The sequence below is a fragment of the Ranitomeya imitator genome, chromosome 1 (assembly GCF_032444005.1).
Source record: "Ranitomeya imitator isolate aRanImi1 chromosome 1, aRanImi1.pri, whole genome shotgun sequence".
In the NCBI taxonomy this organism is placed as follows: domain Eukaryota; kingdom Metazoa; phylum Chordata; class Amphibia; order Anura; family Dendrobatidae; genus Ranitomeya; species Ranitomeya imitator.
In genome coordinates this window covers 859,603,561-859,617,767 of record NC_091282.1, presented here as the reverse complement: position 1 = coordinate 859,617,767, position 14,207 = coordinate 859,603,561, and positions in this window count along the sequence as shown.

The following is a 14,207-nucleotide window of genomic DNA, read 5'->3' as shown; positions in this document are numbered from 1 at the left end:
CAAAAGAAGTAGCAGTAATCAAGGTAGCTGCACATGTGAGACTCGACACTAGGGAATCTAGGGGAAATGATAGGGCTGATAAAGCAGCCAAAGCAGCAGCTGTCAAACCCTTACAACAGGTTCATACTGTAAACCCCACAGAAAATACTGAAGATAGACTGAGACAAGCACAGGAAGATGCAGGAGAAGAGGAGAGGGACAGGTGGAAAAAGGAAGGGGCAGAAGAACAAGCGGGAATTTGGAAGAAAGATGGACTAATATGTCTACCTAGAGCCTGGTATCCAATTGTAGTTGGTGGACTGCACCACCCTACTCATGTGTCTGCAAATGCAATGACACTACTGGCAAAGCAAGTCTGGTTGGCTCCAGGTTTTGGCAACTATGCAAGAGACTATTGTGCTGCATGCGCTATATGCCTGACACATAATCCCGGACAGACAACAAAGACCCCTATGAAGCACCACGTCCGACCTCTCTACCCGTTTCAGCGATTACAAATAGACTTTATCCAGCTGCCAAAAAGTAATGGGTATGAGTATGTGTTGGTATGTGTGGACATGTTCTCGGGGTGGCCAGAGGCCTATCCAGTTCGGAAGGCTTCAGCTAAAAACACTGCTGTAAAGCTAGTTGCCGAACTGATACCCCGTTACGGTCTCCCTGAAGTGATCGAGTCAGATAGGGGTACTCATTTCACTGGAGAAATATTTCAAAATGTACTGAAAATGTTGGGTGTTGAAAGTCAGTTACACACTCCGTACCATCCTCAAAGTTCTGGTAAGGTGGAACGCATGAATGGAACTTTAAAATTAAAAATACAGAAAGCCATGGCTGAAACAGGAAAGCCTTGGACAGAATGCCTTCCACTGGCCCTTTACTCAATACGCAATACCCCAAGGGGTAAGACTAAACTGTCTCCATATGAAATTTTGTTTGGCAGGACTGCCAATTTAGGATGTTATTTTCCACAGCAACTTGTGTTAAATATTGAGTCATTGACTTCTTATGTGCAAAATCTTCAGAAACAATTAACTAAGGTGCATGCACAAGTTTTTGCTTCCCTTCCAGATCCTGACAACACAGAAGGAAGTCACAAGTTGGAACCAGGTGATCAAGTCTATGTAAAAAGACACACCAGAAAGGCTCTAGAACCAAGGTTTGACGGACCCTTCCAAGTCCTGTTGACAACACCTACATCAGTCAAGCTTGAAGGAAAGGCATCATGGATACATGCAAGCCATTGCAAGAAAAGCAGTATAAACTCATGATATTGATGTTAATAATGATAACCTCAACGGAGGCGTGGGATAGACTGAATTCTCTAGCCCCTTTGAACAATAGATTCGTACAACATCATAGAAAATTAGTGCATGACTTGTTAAACAATACACAAACCCTGACAGATTGTTGGATCTGTACCCATTCGCCGGTATCAGCCACAAGTATACCTTTTCTAGCAGTTCCCGTATTAGCAGAAGAAATATTCGCTTGGCCTAATTGTTCAGACAACCTGGCCAACAACCAAATTGGTAATGCTAGGCTGTGGAATACTACAATCGCCATACCAATTGTGGGATGGGTAGAATTTCCTTGGTGGCAGGGTAATCTCTCAGGGAGTAACACACATCTACAATATTTAGCATTTAGGGGAGGAAAATGGGTACCTAGAAATAAGACTGGATTAACTAATTTAGGACAGGTCCCCACAGAAAATCTACAGCTTAGTTTCAGTACAACCGTCCCCCCCTCTGATGCTTTCAAACCTGTAGTATTGGAAAGATACATACATAATAGAAAATGGAAACATTCTAAATTGTTCCCCCAAGGTGATGCAAACAGTTGTACAAGTAAGCTGGGGAACCTGGTTTGTAATGAATCCGATGAGTATATCAAAGGAATGCCTGTATGTGGGAATCCCGCAGCCGGGTACTGTAGCCCCTTGGGACAAAAACCCTCTTGGTGTATGCTTCAGAATGTATCTAGATTTGTGGACTTGGCTCACAGATTGGTATTGCAGCACTCAGCTCTATGGGATCTGCCTGAAGGTACATTTTGGATATGCGGAGAAGGAGCATATAAATGGCTTCCCGTAGGTATAAAGGGTACTTGTACATTAGGACGCCTAACCCCGGCTACATTCATAATTTCAAATAAACAAGTGAATATGCAAGCCGTGCCCAAGCACACACTGTATAAAAGAGCTGCAGATAACTCACCACGTCCCTCGGGGAGGCCACATATAGTACAAATGGGAATTCCTAACAAAATTGCTAGTACCATTTTTATTTATCCTATGTTAACACAGATGTGGGATAAATTAGTTAGAGCCACGGATTATCTAGATGATCAGATCTGGGATATATTGGATATACTAAACACTAGTATAGCTGTACAGAATCAGCTTATAATAGTCACTAACCAACATACCCTGGTATTGGATTACCTAACTGCCTCACAAGGGGGTATGTGTCAAATCATCGGACCCACCTGCTGTCATTATATAGACCCGAATAGTACTATGAGTATGACAAAGACAATGACCAGAATAAGGATAGCTGGTGGTCAGATACCTTTTCTTTTCTTAACCCAGCCAACTGGTTCAGAGGAATCGGTGGGTGGGTTGCTGGGATTATGCAGAGCATAATACATATAGTTATGATTATTGTAGTCATATACGTACTATTCCAGATTGTGCTCAAGAGTATCTCAGTATGCACAGATAAACTTTGTGTAATAGATGCAAGAGTATAAAGTTTTTTTTCCTTCTTCTCTTATGTTATCCTTTGCTAATACTGATTATTGCGCTTATTTTGCTATCCCTTTGTAATATCTGTACTTATTGCAAAACAAAGAAAAGGTTGCGAGAGTTAAACGGAAGAATTAATACTAGATTTGATTCTCTTATTGAATACAAGCATGTACATGTGTAATACCAAATAAAGGCTTTGTCTTTGGCCCTGTGGTAATAAAATAAATAAAAGAAAATGTCAAAGGGGGGAATTGTGGAGATCAGACTGAACTAAAGGAATCCATCTTATCTTCTTCCTGAGAAATCTCGCTTACAACAAGATACATTTCTGCTGACTTGACATTTCCTTTTATGGAAGTAATCATGTGTGCATTCCTTCTTTCAATAGCAGCCTTTCATTCACCTTCCAGATGATGTAACTTTCTACTGATAAAGACTGGTATAGATTGTTTATGTAAGAGATAGTGAAATATGAGCGCTTGTGCGCATGTCTGTAAAAGAATAATTCTTTTCTATATAAAGGGAGGGCAAAGCCCAGAGAGAGAGATGTGCTCCTGGGCTTCCCCTGTATATGATCACACAATACCTTGTTTGCGTGTCATTTACTCAGGATCCCTACCTCCAGTAAGCCAGGGACTGAGAAGGACTCAACAGTTAAAATTACCTACCCTTAAAATTATAGACTGTTCATGTATTTGTCAGTGGGCAAACTTACAAAATCAGCAAGGGATCAGATACTTATTTCCCCCACTGTACCTGGCTGAGATCATACAGCCAGTAGATGACACATGCTGTCCACGGACTTGCGCAGCATATATCAACTAACAGGTACCTTTCTAGGTGAGAGTCACAAAAGCGTACATTCTCTCATTCGAGAGCGTTGGGTGGATTATGACAATGATGCTCTGATCAAACTCTATTAAAAATTAGATCCAAGTGTCAGCAAAGTGTAATCCGATTCTTTTGGAGAAGAGAACCAGAGCACACCGTGAGGAGAAGATCGAGAACAAAATTTCTCTATCTTCTCAATTCTGTGAGTGTGCGGATATCAGACTGCACTCAGATGTCATCTGAATGAGGTGAGATGATTTCCACGCATCCATAGACTGGAACAGGTGAGTTGCATCTAATTTCGGAGTGAAATTGCAGCATGCTGCAATTTTTTTCACAGACAGATTCTGTCAGTGAAAGAATAAAAACGGTAGTGGAAAAAAATAAAATAAAAAAAGATCGGATAGCACTTGTCCAATGTATATGACGGTGTGAGCGAGGTCCAAGAGGCAGTTACACTGCAAGATGATCGTGATCAAGTGTATTTAAAAATGCTTCACGATTTTCTTGCTGTGTAAACAAGTTGCTGGTCACATGATCAGCGAGTAAAACGCTTGTTCATTGGGTGAAGTAATCTTTTTGTGCAGAACATAAGATTCTTGTTCTTGGCGGTGCATCGTCCTGTGTAAAAAGAGTAATATGCTATAGAGCGCTCAGTGGTCGGCTTGTGAAAACTGGCAGTTAGGCGACCACCGATCCGTAAACATTTAGAAATGAGTGGTTGTATTGTGCTACTGGTTGGTCCATGTAAACAGACTTTTAGGGTATGTGCGCAGATTTCCACGTTGCGTTTTTTCCACGCAGAAACGCTGCAGATCCGCAAGTGATTTACAGTACAATGTAAATCAATGGCAAAAAAAATGCTGTGCTAATGATGTGGAAAAATCCACACAGAAAACGCAGCAGATTCAAAATAGGACCATGTCAATTATTTTTGTACTGTAGATCTGCTGCTTTTCTGCACCCATTCCATAATAGAAATCTGCAGCTGTAAAAAAAAAAGGAAGAAATCTGCACAAAAATCTGCAACGTGTGCACATACCAAAAAAAGGCGCAGATTATGACCTGCGTTTTCTGCCAAGAAATGCAGAATCTGCACTGAAAATTCTACAGTCAAATCTGCAATGTGTGCATATAGCCTTAGTCCCGTCTGGAAAAATGGAGCAGGAGTAGAACGTGTCCGTCTTTTTCATGAAGATTAGAAAAAAAGAAAAAAAAAGCCATGTGAATAGTTCCATAGAAAATAACGTGTATTCGTAAAGAGAAAAAAAAACAAACAGTACACAGCAAAAGGCTTGTTCACGTGCGTTTTATACTGACCTGCTCTGTCCGAGTTATAATTGGATGGCACATTGACAGCGCACCAATTCATGTTATAGAACAGGGCTGTTCAGCTTAATGTCTGTGCGAAAACAGTGGCAGCGTGCACCATCCTCGCCCCTGGTGTGCCAAGAGACTCGCCTATACAAGTCTATGGGGCATAAAATAATCAGATGCCATGTGGGATATCCATATTATACCCCATTGGTATGGCTGCATTGCCATTAGTAACTGATCCTGTACGTTACATTGTTGATGTATAAATACAGATGGCACACGGATGGAAACGCGGCAGAATACGGATGACAAGCCATCATACGCCTGCACTGACATTAGGCTAAGCCATGTAGTATCTGTCACCATTGGAATCCATTTTAAATAAATAAAAAGCATACCTATATGACGCTGACATGTTTACTAGATACCAGGAACTGGATTTCTGAAGCCGTGCAGGCGGTGTGGGAAATATCAGAAGAGTCGTTTTATACAACCCTGGAGAGCACAATGGAGGGCTCCCAGCTAATATTATGGGGAGACCCCTCCCAGCCTGTTCATGGCATCAATGACATGCTTCACACTACATTTTACTATATGCAAAACTGCTCCAGATAAAAATAGAAATTGTATGCAAATGGTGAGGCGTTTCCTCGTCCACCTTCCTGTCACCACACGCTCGTGTAACGTCACAGCAGCTGAGGCGGCCATACACTGAGCGTCCTGTATTAGGTTACACTGGCGGCGGGAATGTGATACAAGCCTGTGGACCTGCAGGTCATACTACAGCTCGATTCTGGGAGCCTTTGTCTCTGTGAATGGCAGGAAGCTGCTGCCGCTGAGCCGGCTCCTCCTCTCCGCTCTCATGAATGGGCGCGCTGGGCCGGCGGCTTCATGCCCAGCCCTGCTCTCCTGGTGACGTCACGCCTCATTAATGGCGCATACGGCTGCCTCCCCTGCCCCTTCATTCAGTAAAACCAGGGAAGATGGGCGCGTCCCTAGTTGTTGTGAGAGGAGGGGCGACGAGCACGCGAATACATGAAGAGCTAGGGACAAAGGAGATGTGGTGGACAAAGGAGACGTTCTCAGTAGTCACCACACAGAGCCCCGAAACATGGCGCAGCTAGAAGAATAGCTTCACTCTACCCTTGTGGTGTACCTGGCAGCCATTAGTGCTGGGTGCCGCATAGCCAGCAGTAAGGGCCGTGTATTGGTGGCAGATGCCCATTTCATCACGCCCTTGGCACAGTTGGAGCAGGGAGCGCTGATGTTCTGTCAGGCTGGTGTAACACTATCAGTATTTGGTCAGTATTTCACATCAGTATTTGTAGCCAAAACCAGGAGTGGGTGATAAATGCAGAAGTGGTGCATATGTTTCTATTCTACTTTTCCTCTGATTGTTCCACTCCTGGTTTTGGCTTACACATACTGAGGTAAAATACTGACCAAATACTGCTAGTGTGACGGCAGCCTCGGGGTTTCTGTGGTAGGTCTTCCTATCATAGAGGTGTAGGATGGTCGTGAATGGAAACTGCTGGAATACTGCTGTCCACACGGGTCCCACGGGTAAAGAGGGTGCCCGGCTGCCCTGAGCATATACTAATTGTTCCCTCTGAACACTTGATAAATTGCCCCAACTTGTGGGGACATTGCCTCCTGTCAGGGGTGAACCTAGCCTCTCTGCTGCCGGAGGCGAACTGCAAAACGGCGCCCCCCCCCCCCCCCCCACATAGTAAAATCAGTACAAGTCCGACTCCCAGCAATGTGTGTGTCCCAGCAGGTCAGGAGACTGGGCACCTCCTGCACCTCAGCCCGGGTAAGTAACAGTCACCTGCCGGGCATGCCGCACATTAGGTTGTTGTGACACTGCACTGTCAGCAAGTGTCAGAGCAGGGATTACAGGGAAAGTTGGCACCACGTGTTCTGACTGCCGCTCTGCCGCCCCCTGTCTTTAAGGATGCTCTGCCGCCTGAGGCAAAGTATTTAACTTGCTTCATGATAGCAGCACCCCTGCCTCCTGTTAGTAAAAGCGGTTGTCCGGTCTAATACGACAAGTGTTCAGTCACTATGTTACTGCAGACTTGTGAATCCTCACAGTGTGCACTGGTGTCGGCATGGGTAGCAGCAGTTGTGTATGTGATAAGCATATTTCAGGCCACACTCCAACTAGTCTGTTTCCGACCTTGCACAATACACTTGCATTGTTTCCAGCGTCCTGAGTCTAGTTGGAGTGTGGCCTGGAATATGCATATCACATACACAACTTCTGGTGCTGACACTGTGCGCCTGCAGTTGTACAGAGTGACTGAAGACTCGTCATTTTATCCTGGGCAGCCCCTTTAGGCTATGTGCACACTTTGATTTAGGGTGCATTCCCACATTCAGGATCTGCTGCGGTTTTGACGCTGCAGAATGTTTGCACCATTTTTGCACCTATTATGCAAATTAGCTGAAAGGCATTTATGTTGTTTACACATGCAGATTTTCCTCATTAATGCAAATCTCTGTGGAAAATCTGCATCCTCACAAGATAAATTGACGTTCTGCAGATGTGAAAGACGTGCTGCATGTCCGTCTCCGCGGGTGATCCGTAGGCGACTGTGGACAAGGCCTAGAAATCCCACACACTATGCTGTAACACCTGGACACTGCGGTTTTGACACTGCATAAATACGCCGAGTCCAATCTGCAGCAACTCCTGAACGTGGGAACGTACTGTACCCTTAATGGATGCAGTAAAAATGGCAGTTCATTCTATGTCAAATCAGAGGCAGGGGTGTAGCTACAACAGGTGCAGGGGTTGCCATCGCACCCAGGCCTGGAGCCTAAGGGGCCCAAAAAGTCCCATTCGCCTTTATAAAAAAAGACCAATACACATATCTAGAAAGACTTGCAATAATTTGGGGCCCCTTTGAAGAATCTGCTTTGGGGCCCATGAGCTTCATGTTGCGCCACTGGTAAGAGGGGTTATCAATTATTAGGAAAACATGTCTGCTTTCATCCAATAACAGTGCCACACCTGCTCACAGGATGAAGGTGGTATTACAGCTGAGCCCTATCCACTTCCAAAGTGCTGAGCTGCAATACACTCACCCAGTGTCGGACTGGGGTGCCAAGCGCCCACCAGTAACTGACTTTGGGGGCCCACTTTTCACCTGCATGCAAATATTACACTACACTGGTTCACAAATTTACCTATATCTCTATATAATAATAAACTGGGTAGTAAGGTAAATGAATGATGAGATGCTGCTATACAGAGTGCATGGAGTGAATTATACCAAGTACTGCCCATATAGTGGGGTTGGGGCCCGTGTCTGCACAGGGGCCCACCGGGGGATTCCCCTATGGGCTAGTCCGAGCCTGCACAAGTGTGGCAATGATTCTGGAAGAAAGCGGCCATTTTACTAATGCTGGACACTCTATTTAAGGGCAGTCTCACACGTCCAGATAATTCCGGTATCGGAAAAATCGTTACCGGAATTATCCGTGTCCGTGCGTTTCTGTGGCACATCAATGTGGCACATGTGCGGCACACGTGTGCCGACTGGGTACCACACGGAGCGTGCAGGAGACAGCTCTAGAGATAAGCGCTGTCCCCTGCATCTGGTGCTGAAGCTGCCATTCATATCTTCTCTGCAGCAGCGTTTGCTGTAGAGAAGATATGATAAATCCTTTTTTTTTGTTTCTCGTGTTTAAAATAAAGATCTCTGTCCCCACCCCCCTCCCACCCCCTGTGCGCCCGCCCGCTGTTATTAAAATACTCACCCGGCTCCCTCGCAGTGTCCTGTCCTCGCCGCACCTTCTCCTGTATGAGCGGTCACGTGGGGCCGTCCATTACAGTAATGAATATGCGGCTCCACCCCTATGGGAGATGGAGCCGCATATTCATGACTGTAATGGGCGGCCCCACGTGACCGCATACAGGAGAAGCTGCGGCCAGGACAGGACACTGTGAGGGAGCCGGGTGAGTATTTTATTAACAGTGGGCGGGCGCACAGGGGGTGGGAGGGGGGTTGGGGACAGGGATCTTTATTTTAAACACGAGAAACAAAAAAAAAGGATTTGTCATATTTTCTCTACAGCAAACGCTGCTGCAGAGAAGATATGAATGGTGGCTTCAGCACCACATGGGAGGGACAGCGCTTACTGTAGCGCTGTCTCCTGCACGGCACACGGACTGCACATGGACAACGTCCGTGTGCGGTACGTGTTTTACATGGACCCATTGACTTTAATGGGTCCGTGTAATCCGTGCGCTCCCACGAACACTGACATGTCTCCGTGTTTTGCACACGGACACACGGTCCGTGAAAACACGCTGACATGTGCAGAGACACATTGATTTCAATGTGTCTACGTGAGTCAGTGGCTCCGGTACGTGAGGAAACTGTCACCTCACATACCGGAGCCACTGACGTGTGAAACCGGCCTAAAGGGGTTATCAATTTCCAGAAAATCTCAGTCCCTGGATGCAGTATGTTAAAAAAGCAACAAGAAAAGTTCTGCTTTATTCACCCCGGATCCAGCACTTTAGCTCAACGGCTCTGAGCAGGATGATCTGATTGGCTGCAGCGCTGTCGACATGATGTCAGCGCTACAGATAGTGACAGACGGCGGCGGAGATTCAGGGTGCAGTCAGGCTGCCGTCACATTAGCAGTATTTGGTCAGTATTTTACCTCAGTATTTGTAGCCAAAACCAGGAGTGGAACAATTAGAGGAAAAGTATAATAGAAACATATGCACCACTTCTGCATTTATCACCCACTCCTGGTTTTGGCTACAAATACTGAGGTAAAATACTGACCAAATACTGATAGTGTGACGCCAGCCTAAAGCGTACTGTTTTGTTTTTTTATAACAAACTGCCCAGGATTTTATTAAAGATTAACCCCTTTCTGCCATTAGACGTACTATTGCGTCCATGTGGGGTGGGCTTTACTTCCCAAGGACGCAATAGTACGTCATATGCGATCGGCAGCGCTCACGGGGGGAGCGCCGCCGATCGCGGCCGGGTGTCAGCTGTTTATCGCAGCTGACATCCGGCACTATGTGCCAGGAGCGGTCACGGACCGCCCCCGGCACATTAACCCCCGGCACACCGCGATCAAAGATGATCGCGATGTGCCGGCGGTACAGGGAAGCACCGCGCAGGGAGGGGGCTCCCTGCGGGCTTCCCTGAGCCCCCCGCAGCAACGCGATGTGATCGCGTTGCTGCGAGGGTCTCACCTCCCTCCCTGCTCCCTCCAGCCCCGGATCCAAGATGGCCGCGGATCCGGGTCCTGCAGGGAGGGAGGTGACTTCACAGAGCCTGCTTAGAGCAGGCACTGTGAAGCAGCCTGCACTCCTATCAGATCAGTGATCTGACAGAGTGCTGTGCAAACTGTCAGATCACTGATCTGTGATGTCCCCCCCCGGGACAAAGTAAAAAAGTAAAAAAAAAAATTTCAAATGTGTAAAAAAAAATAAAAAAAAATATTCCAAAATAATGAAAAAAAAAATAAAAATATTATTCCCATAAATACATTTCTTTATCTAAATAAAAAAAACAAAACAATAAAAGTACACATATTTAGTATCGCCGCGTCCGTAACGGCCCGACCTATAAAACTGGCCCACTAGTTAACCCCTTCAGTAAACACCGTAAGAAAAAAAAAAAAAAACGAGGCAAAAAACAACGCTTGATAATCATACCGCCGAACAAAAAGTGGAATAACACGCGATCAAAAAGACAGATATAACTAACCATGGTACCGCTGAAAACGTCATCTTGTCCCGCAAAAAACGAGCCGCCATACAGCATCATCAGCAAAAAAATAAAAAAGTTATAGTCCTGAGAATAAAGCGATGCAAAAATAATTATTTTTTCTATAAAATAGTTTTTATCGTATAAAAGCGCCAAAACATAAAAAAATGATATAAATGAGGTGTCGCTGTAATCGTACTGACCCGAAGAATAAAACTGCTTCATCAATTTTACCAAACGCGGAACGGTATAAACGCCTCCCCCAAAAGAAATTCATGAATAGCTGGTTTTTGGTCATTCTGCCTCACAAAAATCGGAATAAAAAGCGATCAAAAAATGTCACGTGCCCGAAAATGTTACCAATAAAAACATCAACTCGTCCCGCAAAAACCAAGACCTCACATGACTCTGTGGACCAGAATATAGAAAAATTATAGCTCTCAAAATGTGGTAACGCAAAAAATATTTTTTGCAATAAAAAGCGTCTTTCAGTGTGTGACGGCTGCCAATCATAAAAATCCGCTAAAAAACCCGCTATAAAAGTAAATCAAACCCCCCTTCATCACCCCCTTAGTTAGGGAAAAATTAAAAAAATGTATTTATTTCCATTTTCCCATTAGGGCTAGGGTTAGAGTTAGGGCTAGGGTTAGGGCTAGGGTTAGGGCTAGGGTTAGGGCTAGGGTTAGGGCTAGGGCTAGGGTTAGGGCTAGGGTTAGGGCTAGGGTTAGGGCTAGGGTTAGGGTTAGGGCTAGGGTTAGGGCTAGGGTTAGGGCTAAGGTTAGGGCTAGGGTTAGGGCTAGGGTTAGGGTTAGGGCTAGGGTTAGGGCTAGGGTTAGGGTTAGGGCTAGGGTTAGGGCTAGGGCTAGGGTTAGGGTTAGGGCTAGGGTTAGGGCTAGGGTTAGGGCTAGGGCTACAGTTTGGGTTGGGGCTAAAGTTACAGTTAGGGTTTAGATTACATTTACGGTTGGGAATAGGGTTGGGATTAGGGTTAGGGGTGTGTCAGGGTTAGAGGTGTGGTTAGGGTTACTGTTGGGATTAGGGTTAGGGATGTGTTTGGATTAGGGTTTCAGTTATAATTGGGGGGTTTCCACTGTTTAGGCACATCAGGGGCTCTCCAAACGCGACATGGCGTCCGATCTCAATTCCAGCCAATTCTGCGTTGAAAAAGTAAAACAGTGCTTCTTCCCTTCCGAGCTCTCCCGTGTGCCCAAGCAGGGGTTTACCCCAACATATGGGGTATCAGCGTACTCAGGACAAATAGGATAACAACTTTTGGGGTCCAATTTCTCCTGCTACCCTTGGGAAAATACAAAACTCGGGGCTAAAACATATTTTTTGTGGGAAAAAAAAAGATTTTTTATTTTCACGGCTCTGCGTTATAAACTGTAGTGAAACACTTGGGGGTTCAAAGTTCTCACAACACATCTAGATTAGTTCCCTGGGGGGTCTAGTTTCCAATATGGGGTCACTTGTGGGGGGTTTCTACTGTTTAGGTACATTAGGGGTTCTGCAAACGCAATGTGACGTCTGCAGACCATTCCATCTAAGTCTGCATTCCAAATGGCGCTCCTTCCCTTCCGAGCTCTGCCATGCGCTCAAACGTTGGTTTCCCCCAACATACGGGGTATCAGCGTACTCAGGACAAATTGGACAACAACTTTTGGGGTCGAATTTCTCCTCTTACCCTCGGGAAAATACAAAACTGGGGGCTAAAAAATAATTTTGGGGGGAAAGATTTTTTTTTTTAATTTTCACGGCTCTGCGTTACAAACTGTAGTGAAACACTTGGGGGTTCAAAGCTATCACAACACATCTAGATGAGTTCCTTAGGAGGTCTAGTTTCCAAAATGGTGTCACTTGTGGGAGGTTTCTACTGTTTAGGTACATTAGGGGCTCTGCAAATGCAATGTGACACCTGCAGACCATTCCATCTAAGTCCTCATTCCAAATGGAGCTCCTTCCCTTCCGAGCCCTCCCATGCGCCCAAACAGTGGTTCCCCCCCACATATGGGGTATCAGCGCACTCAGGACAAATTGGACAACAAATTGTGGGGTCGAATTTCTCCTTTTACCCTCGGAAAAATACAAAACTGGGGGCTAAAAAATAATTTTTGTGGGAAAAAATTTTTGTTTTATTTTTACGGCTCTCCATTATAAACTTCTGTGAAGCCCTTGGTGGGTCAAAGCGCTCAGCACACATCTAGATAAGTTCCTAAGGGGGTCTACTTTCCAAAATGGTGTCACTTGTGGGGGGTTTCTACTGTTTAGGTACATTAGGGGCTCTGCAAACGCAATGTGACACCTGCAGACCATTCCATCTAAGTCTGCATTCAAATGGCACTCCTTCCCTTCTGAGCCCTCCCATGTGCCCAAACAGTGGTTCCCCCCACATATGGTGTATCATCGCACTCAGGACAAATTGGGCAACAAATTTTGGGGTCCAATTTCTTCTGTTACCCTCAGGAAAATACAAAACTGGGGGCTAAAAAAATAATTTTTGTGGGAAAAAAATTTTGTTTTATTTTTACGGCTCTGCATTATAAACTTCTGTGAAGCACTTGGTGGGTCAAAGTGCTCACCACACCTCTAGATAAGTTCCTTAGGGGGTCTACTTTCCAAAATGGTGTCATTTGTGGGGGGTTTCAATGTTTAGGCACATCAGTGGCTCTTCAAACGCAACATGGCGTCCCATCTCAATTCCTGTCAATTTTGCTTTGAAAAGTCAAACGGCGCTCCTTCCCTTCCGAGCTCTCCCATCCACCCAAACAGTGGTTTACCCCCACATATGGGGTATCCGCGTACTCAGGACAAATTGTACAACAACTTTTGGGGTCCAATTTCTTCTCTTACCCTTGGGAAAATAAAAAATTGGGGGCAAAAAGATAATTTTTGTGAAAAAATATGATTTTTTATTTTTACGGTTCTACATTATAAACTTCTGTGAAGCACTTGGTGGGTCAAAGTGCTCACCACACCTCTAGATAAGTTCCTTAGGGGGTCTACTTTCCAAAATGGTGTCACTTGTGGGGGGTTTCAATGTTTAGGCACATCAGTGGCTCTTCAAACGCAACATGACGTCCCATCTCAATTCCTGTCAATTTTGCATTGAAAAGTCAAACGGCGCTCCTTCCCTTCCGAGCTCTCCCATCCGCCCAAACAGTGGTTTACCCCCACATATGGGCTATCAGCGTACTCAGGACAAATTGTACAACAACTTTTGGGGTCCAATTTCTTCTCTTACCCTTGGGAAAATAAAAAATTGGGGGCGAAAAGATAATTTTTGTGAAAAAATATGTTTTTTTATTTTTACGGTTCTACATTATAAACTTCTGTGAAGCACTTGTTGGGTCAAAGTGCTCACCACACCTCTAGATAAGTTCCTTAGGGGGTCTACTTTCCAAAATGGTGTCACTTGTGGGGGGTTTCAATGTTTAGCCACATCAGGGGCTCTCCAAACGAAACATGGCGTCCCATCTCAATTCCAGTCAATTTTGCATTGAAAAGTCAAATGGCACTCCTTCGCTTCCGAGCTCTGCCATGCACCCAAACAGTGGTTTACCCCCACATGT